We start from the raw sequence: 10,127 nt of genomic DNA, 5'->3' as shown, positions 1-10,127 counted from the left end.
CCAACTGCAGTTTTTTCTGTGTTTGCAATTGAATTGTAAAAGATCTACTATCCCTTTTTATTTGTAACCTATGTTTTAAGATATGTCTTCCATTTATTTTTTCCAGACTCTAAGTTAGTTCTCAAAAATGAGCATCCTCTTTTCTCATTAATCTATGTAGTTGTTTTCACTTGGAAATCAATACTTTTCAGTTGTCTGGAGTCTTCCTATGTTAGAATAGAATCTCGTTAAGTACTATGATTCTTTATGAAAGTCATTGTCTTCGCTCTTCTCTGGCAGGTCTATGTTCCAGAGCCCCCAGGAATTATTCTGCTTTGTCCTTCATCCTCCAGTTGCTCAGTTCTTCATAGGTGTGCTGTGTGGGTTTTGTTTGTTTGTTTGTTTTGTTTTGTTTTTCCCCTACTTATAGTTCTGTTTACCCTGAGTGGTTGGGGCTGGCTGGTGCTAGGAGCATATAGTACTCTACTCTGATAGGTCTGCAATTTACAGCAAATTGTCAGTTCTCTATTGATGCCCCGGGAAATCCCTTCTGCTCTTTCTTGTCTCCCAATCTGTAGGTGTCAGCTTTCTCCAGTACGTGCAGCTGCCTCAGAGTTCTGCTGGGCCTGCAAGACTTCGCACACCCTCTCAGGACAGCAGGCATTCAGAGATGCCACTGTTTCTTAAAGGTATCCACAGTGCTGCTGTCTCTGACCACCCTATTAGACAGGCTCCTCGGGTTTTTGGCCCTGTCCAGTGTTTTATTCAGGAGAGTTGGAGTGCAGAGATCATAGATAACATTTTCATGCTTCCTCACTCATGGCAACCATTTAACGCCATCACTGGAAAATATGCAACAAATAAAAACTGAGTGATAAGAAACCTAATTTCAGTTAGGACTGCATTCACCTGCATGTACCAGGAACCTGATTAGGGTGTGTGTTATCCTCTGACTGGATTTTAGGCAGTTTTTATAATTAGGAGTCTCTACCAGAGGTAGGCAACTAGGGGTGTCTTCTACAAGCCTCCAGAAAGACAGGAAGTGGCTGAGAAATTTAGTAATGTAATTTTAATCTGCTTTGGCCGTTAACTGAAGGATCCTAAAACAAGGTTGGTGCAAAAGTAATTGCAGTTTTTGGACAATAAATTTTATTTTATTTTATTATTTTTTTAAAATATTTATTTATTTTTTATTATTATATTTTAAGTTCTAGGGTACATGTGCATAACGTGCAGGTTTGTTACATATGTATACTTGTGCCATGTTGCTGTGCTGCACCCATCAACTCGTCAGCACCCATCAACTCGTCATTTACATCAGGTATAACTCCCAATGCAATCCCTCCCCCCTACTCCCTCCCCATGATAGGCCCCGGTGTGTGATGTTCCCCTTCCCGAGTCCAAGTGATCTCATTGTTCAGTTCCCACCTATGAGTGAGAACATGCGGTGTTTGGTTTTGTGTTCTTGTGAAAGTTTGCTAAGAATGATGGTTTCCAGCTGCATCCATGTCCCTACAAAGGACACAAACTCATCTTTTTTATGGCTGCATAGTATTCCATGGTGTATATGTGCCACATTTTCTTAATCCAGTCTGTCACTGATGGACATTTGGGTTGATTCCAAGTCTTTGCTATTGTGAATAGTGCCGCAATAAACATACGTGTGCATGTGTCTTTATAGCAGCATGATTTATAATCCTTTGGGTATATACCCAGTAATGGGATGGCTGGGTCATATGGTACATCTAGTTCTAGATCCTTGAGGAATCGCCATACTGTTTTCCATAATGGTTGAACTAGTTTACAATCCCACCAACAGTGTAAAAGTGTTCCTATTTCTCCACATCCTCTCCAGCACCTGTTGTTTCCTGACTTTTTAATGATCGCCATTCTAACTGGTGTGAGATGGTATCTCATTGTGGTTTTGATTTTCATTTCTCTGATGGCCAGTGATGATGAGCATTTTTTCATGTGTCTGTTGGCTGTATGAATGTCTTCTTTTGAGAAGTGTCTGTTCATATCCTTTGCCCACTTTTTGATGGGGTTGTTTTTTTCTTGTAAATTTCTTTGAGTTCTTTTAAATCATGATAACTAAACTCAAACGCATTTATTAATTACAAAAAATAGGAACCATTACAATAAACACATTGTTTGCCAATGAGAAATAAGTTCATTTATTCCTGTAGCATAAAAATCTGTGCTTCAGTATTCTTCAAACTCTTGGAAAGAATTTTCTACATTCTGCTCGTTGTGGAAGGGTTTTCCCTGCAAAAACTTATCGAGATGCTTGAAGAGCGGTAGTTGGTTGGTGAGAGGTCAGGTGAATACGGCAGATGAGGCAAAACTTCACAGCCCAATTTGTTCAACTTTTAAAGCATTGGTTGTGTGATATGTGGTTGGGCATTGCTGTGGAGAAGAATTGGGCCCTTTCTATTGACCAATGCTGGCTGCAGGCACTACAGTTTTCGGTGTGTCTCATTGATTTGCTGAATGGTTTCACCAGAATTCAGAAAGCTGTAGAGGATCAGACTGGCAGCAGACTACCAAACAGTGACCATGAACTTTTTTTGGTGCAAGTTTGGCTTTGGAAAGTGCTTTGGAGCTTCTCAGTTCAATACTGGGCTGGTCATCGCCAGTTGTCATATAAAATCCACTTTTTGACGCACATCACAATCTGGTTGAGAAATTGTTCATTGTTCTTGCGTAGAATAAGAAGACTGCATTTCAAAACAATAATTTTTTAATTTTTGCTAAGCTCATGAGGCACCCACTTATTGAGCTTTTTCACCTTTCCAGCATGCTTCAAATGCCGAATGACTGTAGAATGGTCGATGTTGAGTTCTTCGGCAACTTCTCCTGTAGTTATTAAGAGGATGGGCTTCCATGATTGCTCTCAGTTGGTCATTGTCAACTTCTGATAGCTGGCCACTACATACCTCATCTTCAAGGCTCTCGTTTCCTTTGCAAAACTTCTTGAACCACCGCTGCACTGTATGTTTGTTAGCAGTTCCTGGGCCAAAAGCATGGTTGATGTTGTGAGTTGTCTCTGCTGTTTTACAATCCATTTTGAAATCAAATAAGAAAATCAACCGAGTTTACTTTTTGTCTGACATCATTTCCATAGTTTAAAATAAGCATAAGGTAAATAGCAAGTAATAAGTCATTAGCAAAAAAAAAAAAAAAACATAAAGTGAGAAATGCACATTAAAATGATGTATAACATAACCACATTTATTTAAGAATGTATTCCAATATCAAATGGCACATTCCAACAATACAAAAAAACCACAACTGCTTTTGCACTCACCTAATACTTCACTTCTTATCTGAGGAGAGCCATATCCCAGTCTATTCCTACATCCTTTTCCCTATACCTTCCTTTCCTATCTTTTTTTTCTTTCTTTCTTTCTTTTACTTTTGGAAAGATGTGTGTTGATTGTTGTCAGGGAATCCCCCACAGACAAAAAAAACTCCATGAGAATTATCCTGCCACATGGGTGGAGGAGATTTTAATTGTTTGAGACAGCTCAGCACCAAACAAGGAATCAGGAGGACTCTGTAGTATATGTGGCAAAGATGTCTAATTTCTCCCTCTACCAGTCCTCCTTTTCCTTTTAGTAATAGAAGCCTGTGGATTCTAGCTGAGCACTTGCTGCCTAGCCAGAGATGACATTTTCCCCCCATCTCGTAGTTGACCACGACTGTGTGCTATTGTTCTGGCCATGAGATTGATGTGGAAGTAATGTATGCAATCTCTGGTCCTACTTTAAAAAAAAAAAAAAGTGCTTGGCCTTTACTTTCTCTTTCCCCTTTGCACTGACTGGGATATGGAAGTGGTGATGATGAACCAGCCATCACAGTGCCGATGAGGACAACATCTGGCTGATGTTAGAACAACATGATAGAAGGAACTCGAGACCCTGTGTGGCCTGGTGAAACAGAAATTCCTCCCTGTCCTGGAGGAATCAAACTTGAAGGTCAGCAAAGTTTTTTTATGTAAAGGGCCAAATAATAAATAATTCAGGCTTCGTAGGTCACATATTGTCCCCGTCATACATCCTTGTTTTTACAACCATTTCAATATGTAAAAATCATTCTCACCCTGAGGACTGTACAGAAAGTCTGGCACCAAATTTGGCTCACAGGTTACAATTTTGTTGACTCCTGCTGTGGATAATGTTACCTGGGAGAGAGATAACATCTATCTGTTCTGAGCCACTGAATTGTAAGATCCTTTGTTTCAGCACTCTTACAAATATGGCATATAGCCATGCAGTTAATGATTTATAACAAAATATATTCTAGGAAAGATTTTCCACAGAGAGGGAGTGGATCTCTCCTGGACGGCAAAACCCAGACATATAAAACATCCCTCGTCTTCAGAGCTGTCATGTACTGCACAACTCAATAAGGTACCACTCACCTTTCAGACATTGTACATTTATACATCTGTTACAAGTTTAAGGCAGATGGCAGTAAATCATCTTGTACTGAAAGATATAAAAAACACAATGACAGATTTTCAGCCTATGGAAGTAAACAGTGTATTCAGAAAGGTGGTTTCTCTGAACAGTAGTCTCTGATAGTGAACTCTTTGATCTCCATTGCCTAAGGTTAAAACAGTCCCCATTAAGTAAGTTTAGTTAAAAAATAATGAATTTCTTCCCTTAAAAATATAAGTTGCTTAGGAAACTCCAGCTTCATGTAATTTTTTAATTAGAAATTCCAAATTTTAAATGCCACAATATTTTGTATCACAGATGCCTCTCTAAAAATAAATTTACATGATGAGACCTTGTCTCTAAAAAATAAAAATAAATAAAAATAAAAATAAGCTATTTTAAAAACTAGTTATTTAAAATGAACAATGTGGACAAGATATACTAACAGTTTCTCTGGGACTGATCACCCATTATTCCATGAATAATAGAAATTTCTGATACGAATGTTGCTTAATAGAGATTTTCCTATGTTATCTCTGCGGTTCTAGTGGGTGGCAAAGGCAGCCATCCAGGTAGGGCACTGTAAAGGCGTGGCCTTAGTCATTTACACTAGGACAATAAGAGACCCTCTACAAGTGTGTACCTGGATAATGTGTAATGGCTGCTCTTGATGCCTTCTCCACTCACACTTCATTGCAAAAAATTGAATGAAATCCAAGTATAAAAGGCATAAAGGACACAAATCTGGATCTAGTAGCTATTTGCCAACTTTTTGGATTTCTTAGCACCTTTGAACAGCTTTCTGTGTTAGGGGTACGTTCACCTTATGAATTCCGCGTCTCACTCCAGATGTCCGTTTTGCTCATTTCCCCACCTTCCCTTGTGGCCAGGATGGCAGGTGACTCAGCCCATTAAAACTACAGGCAACAGACTTTGAATTGGAAGCTAGTGACACAAATATTGGCACCTCACTGAATCCCTTTGATGGGGATGGTAAGAGCTAAGGCCTATTTCTTCATGGAAGCAGTGGCAGTTTGAGTGTCAGGATCCATGCTGCAAACCATGGAGTCTGTGCCTAGTGGAGGAAGAAGCAACCAGTTATGTGGTATGATTTTGGACATTGTTCCTGGTTGTCTACCCCCTCCAAAGCTTTCTCTGGCCATTCAGGAATTGTACACGTTAACTAACAATCTCCAGTAAATTCCTTTTCTGATTGAACCAGTGGAGTTGGTTACTGTTATTTGTAGCTATGTCAAAGGATGAGGATCTGCTGGAAACTGAATTACCACTTCCTGGAAGTGGCACAGATATCAGCATTGTAAACAAATGACTCTAATAGATCATTCTCCTATTTCTGACACTTTCACTTTAAACATCTCCCTAGATTAAAGCAGATTTCTCTATTTCATGCTTCTATTAAAGGACCACAGAAGAATCTCCAGAAGGGGTCTGAGATTCCAGGTCCTTACATAATATTCTTTTATCTCATGGATTATTAATATGACTATTTTCCTTAGGCAAGGCATTTCAGTGTTATTGTGTTCCTCTTTGATGACCAGCTGCTTGAACTGAAAATAATTGCATCTGCAATCCTTTGCTTAAACTGCCTTTACTTAGTATTGTTGCTTTTTTCCTCTATTTGATATTCAGTTTTCTATAAATAGGTTAGGAAAAACGTGTCCTTTTGTATTCCAAATAAGGCAAAGGTTGTAATTGGATTTCTCTGAGCCCATCGTTTCTGCCTTAAGGAAAGTATTATATAGGATGGGAGCACTCCCTCTGTTTACTGGAGTATGATCTGTTAGTCTCTGCAGGAGCTGGCTGCAGAGTGGGAATGAGAAATGGCCAACCACCCCCATCACCAAGTGAGCATTAACATCTTGAATAATTAAAGATTCCCACCTTCAGGTAGAAGGCTGAAAAAAGAGTGGGTAATATCTAGTAACTATTATGCATTGCATTTGATATGGAATAACCAACATGTAAGAACTGTTTGGCTGGTCTCTATCTCTTGGTATCCTGAAAAGTTTCTTATACAATAAAAAATTAAAGTACAATTTAACCTGAAGAGAAGTTGTAGTCTCAAATTGGGAAGACCCTCAGACACAAACACACATTCTATTTTTCTCAAACTCCAGTTTAGGAGTTCATTCTACCCTACATAGTCCATGTGATTCAAAGAAACCCCATAACTAGTCCTGATTAGTCTAAGCCAGTGGTTCTCATTTTAGAACGCACCAATCAGAGTTACCTAGCGGGGTTCTTACAACACAGATCACCTGGTCCTAACTTCAGAGTTTCTGGTTCACAAGAATTTGCATTTCAAACAAGTTCCCAGATGACACTGGGGCAACATTTGAGAACGCTTTGAAAACCACTGGTCTAAGTTGATTCTATTCCCTTTTGTAATGGTTCAGGAACCTGGTTAAGGAACAGAGGTTTTGATCAATTGAAATCCAACATCTCCCTGGCAATGGTTATTTGTCTAGGTTTGGAATCCTGACCTAGCTCTTGGCCTGTATGAGAAGAAGTGTTATTATACTATGACCAGGAGAAGCCCACTGCACACTCCCACTGGACGGATTTAGCAAGCCTATAGTTCCAGCTGCTACTGGAAGTCATCTTTGACCACAAAGGAATCCATCTTTGGAATGATTACAATGGTAGGGATGTCAGAGCAGGCTAACCCCAAGTCTGCCCAAACTTGGGATGCCTCATTATGTGAGATGATAAATACTCTTCTTGGTAAGCATGTCTAGGCTGGGGTTTCTTTCCCAGCCCTCGAAAGCCCTCTAATGGACTCAGTTACCCACGAGAGATGTGCCTATATGTGCAGTTCAATAAGAGACAGTTTGAAGAAATGTGAGGAGTGGGTCAAATAGTAGTTTTCTTGCAAGTACTTTGGTTGAAAATCCTAGACTTGCTTTCATCTACCCTTATCTTAGAAAAACAGAAAACTAAAAGTTGTTCTCTTTCTTTCTGTCTGGGGGAGTGATGTTTAGATTTCAGTTTAGAGAGGTAGTAGTAAGGAATAAAAATATGAAGGACAGAGAGAGAAAGAGAATTCCAGACAGAGGAATGAGCAATCAATCAGGAGCCAGATAATAATAAACCTGTCTGCTGAGTTAAGGAATTTGAACTTTGTTTCTCCATGGTGAAGTCAAGAAAGACTTCTAAAGACGGCTGTGACAAGTTACTCTGGTGGTAATGGATTGAAACAGACAGATATTGTACACAGGAATGCTTATAGGACGCTGCAAGAATAGTCTAGGTTGGATGTTTTAAGGGTATGAAGTAGGGCAGCAACCCCGAAAATGAAGAGGAAACTCGTGGATGTGAGACAGAAAAGACTCTTTAAATGACTGTTGAGATGTGGGAGTGAAGAAGAAGAATATCGTGGATTTGTGCCTGGTTAATTGGATGCACGTAGTGCCAGGATAGGGAGGAGGAAGAAGAAAAAGTCTAGAATATCTCACTTTTCTCTAGCTTCCTTCATCTCTACTGCTACTACATACCATCATCTCTGACCTGGGCTTCTGTCATAATCCACCCTTTGATTTTCTCTTATCTCCTCTCTCTCTCTTCCAAACTGTTCCCCAGAGTGACATTTTCCAAGTAAAATTGTATTCCAATCACCTGCTTAGAACAATCTGGAGGATTTTCATGGTTCTCCCAACAAAGACAAATGGCTTTAGGGGATCTCTATGCCCAAGTCCCGCATGCACTTTTGTTCAGATTCACAGAATCTTTGCATATGGTATGTCTTCTATTTGTTCAGTTAACTGTAACCTGTTAGATCTTATTTCAAGTATGACTCTTAGGAAACCATGATCCTCCAATAAAAAGTAAATTCCTTTACAACAAAGAGCTGGGTCCCTTTCCTTCACACAACTTATATCAGTTTGTAATTCATTATCAAGTTTGTTTTATCTGTGTGCCTTCCTCATTTGACTTCCAACTTCTTGAGGAAAAAGTCTGTCTGATTTTGTTCACCCTGTTTCCCTTGCATCTGACACAGTGCCTGCCATGTAACAGGAGCTTAATAAATATTTGTAGGATGAACTTATTTTAGGGGCAAGATTATGAGGGTTTGGTTTTTTTTTTTTTTTTGGTATGTCAGGGACTGAGATGCTTGTAGGGAACCCAAAGAAGTATCTAGTAGCCAGTTTTATAAGAAGGCAGCTTCAAAATGTCAAAAATGAAGAAAAAGGTTGAAATAGTTAGTTGAATATTTGAAATAGGGTTTCATAACTTTACTTGAAAATAAGCAGTTACTAATATTAGCTTAATCTGCCAACAAGAGTTTTTTTAAACTGAAGCAAAGAAAATGTCAAGATTAATTGAATACTTTACAAAGAAGCATACTAATAAGCTGGCAGAGATTTTATACTTCTGAAATTTAATGGGAAAGTTTAAACATGGTAATCCTGTCACTGAAATGTTTAAAAAATATGATCTGAAGGGAGATGCTGTGTTTCAAAAAAAGTGCACAAATGATTGCAAAATCTGATAAGCTGAACACCAAGGAAGAAAAAATTTAACCTAATCCTCTATACTGGAAGTTATTAGTGAATAATGTTAAGAATTTCAAATGAATTAATTTCTTTATTCCATTAAGTTATGATATGGTTTGAGAAGAGTAAATCAGATAACAAGAATGTAAAAAATCAAGAGACTGCTTACCACAAGAGGATAAAAGCATCAAGAAAAGGACACTTTCCTGTTAACTCATTTAAGTTGTATTTTTTTTTTTAGAAAAGTCCCCCAAACAAGGGAATGATAACAATATAGCAAGAAAGTAGTGTTGATTCAGACATATACTTTATAGTCCATTTCCCACAATTAATTAGAAATGTTAACAATATAGAAGGACCTAAGGGAAAAGCTGCAAACTCCACAGCAGTTGGTATAATCCTTTCCTTAAATACTTGGTAGAATTCACCGGTGAATCTATTTTGACCCTGTGTTTTCTGTTTTGGAAGGTTGTTAATTATCGATTCAGTTTATTCCATCTATATAGGCCTATTCAGATGGTCAGTTTCTTCTCATGTGAGTTTTGGAATATTGTGTCTTTCAAGGAATTGATCTATTTTTTCCTAGGTTATAAAATCTGTGGGCATATGACTGTTCATAGTATTCTTTTATTATCCCTTTAATGTCCATGAAATCTGCAGTGATATCTCTCTTTCATTTCTTATATTAGTAATTTTGTCTTTTCTGTTTTTCCCTTAGTTAGCCTGGCTAGAGGCCTATTGTTTCAATAATCTTTTCAAAGAATCAGCTTTTAGTTTTGTGGGGTTTTTTTTCCTATTGATTTCCTGTTTTCAATGTCATTGATTTCTGCTAATATTTTATTATTTTCTTCTGCTTATTCTGGATTTAATTGCTCTTATTTTTCTAGTTTTTAAGGTTGGTGCTTATATTATTGAATTTGGATCTTTCTTCTTTTCTAATATATGCATTCAATGCTACAAACTTCCCTCTAACCAGTACTTTTCCTGCATCTTACAATTTTTGATAAGTTGTATTTTTATTTTCATTTAATTAAAAATATTTCAGGACTTCCTTGGAGATTTCTTCTCTGCTCCATATGTTATTTAGAAGTGGGTTGTTTAACCTCTAAGTGTTTTGTGATTTTCCAGTTGTCTTTCTGTTGTTGATTTCTAGTTTAATTCCACTGTGGTTGGAGAGAAGATACTGTATGTT

Source organism: Macaca fascicularis, chromosome 11 (assembly GCF_037993035.2).
Source record: "Macaca fascicularis isolate 582-1 chromosome 11, T2T-MFA8v1.1".
Taxonomy (NCBI): domain Eukaryota; kingdom Metazoa; phylum Chordata; class Mammalia; order Primates; family Cercopithecidae; genus Macaca; species Macaca fascicularis.
The sequence above is the reverse complement of the archived record's forward strand: the minus strand, read 5'-3'. Positions refer to the sequence as shown.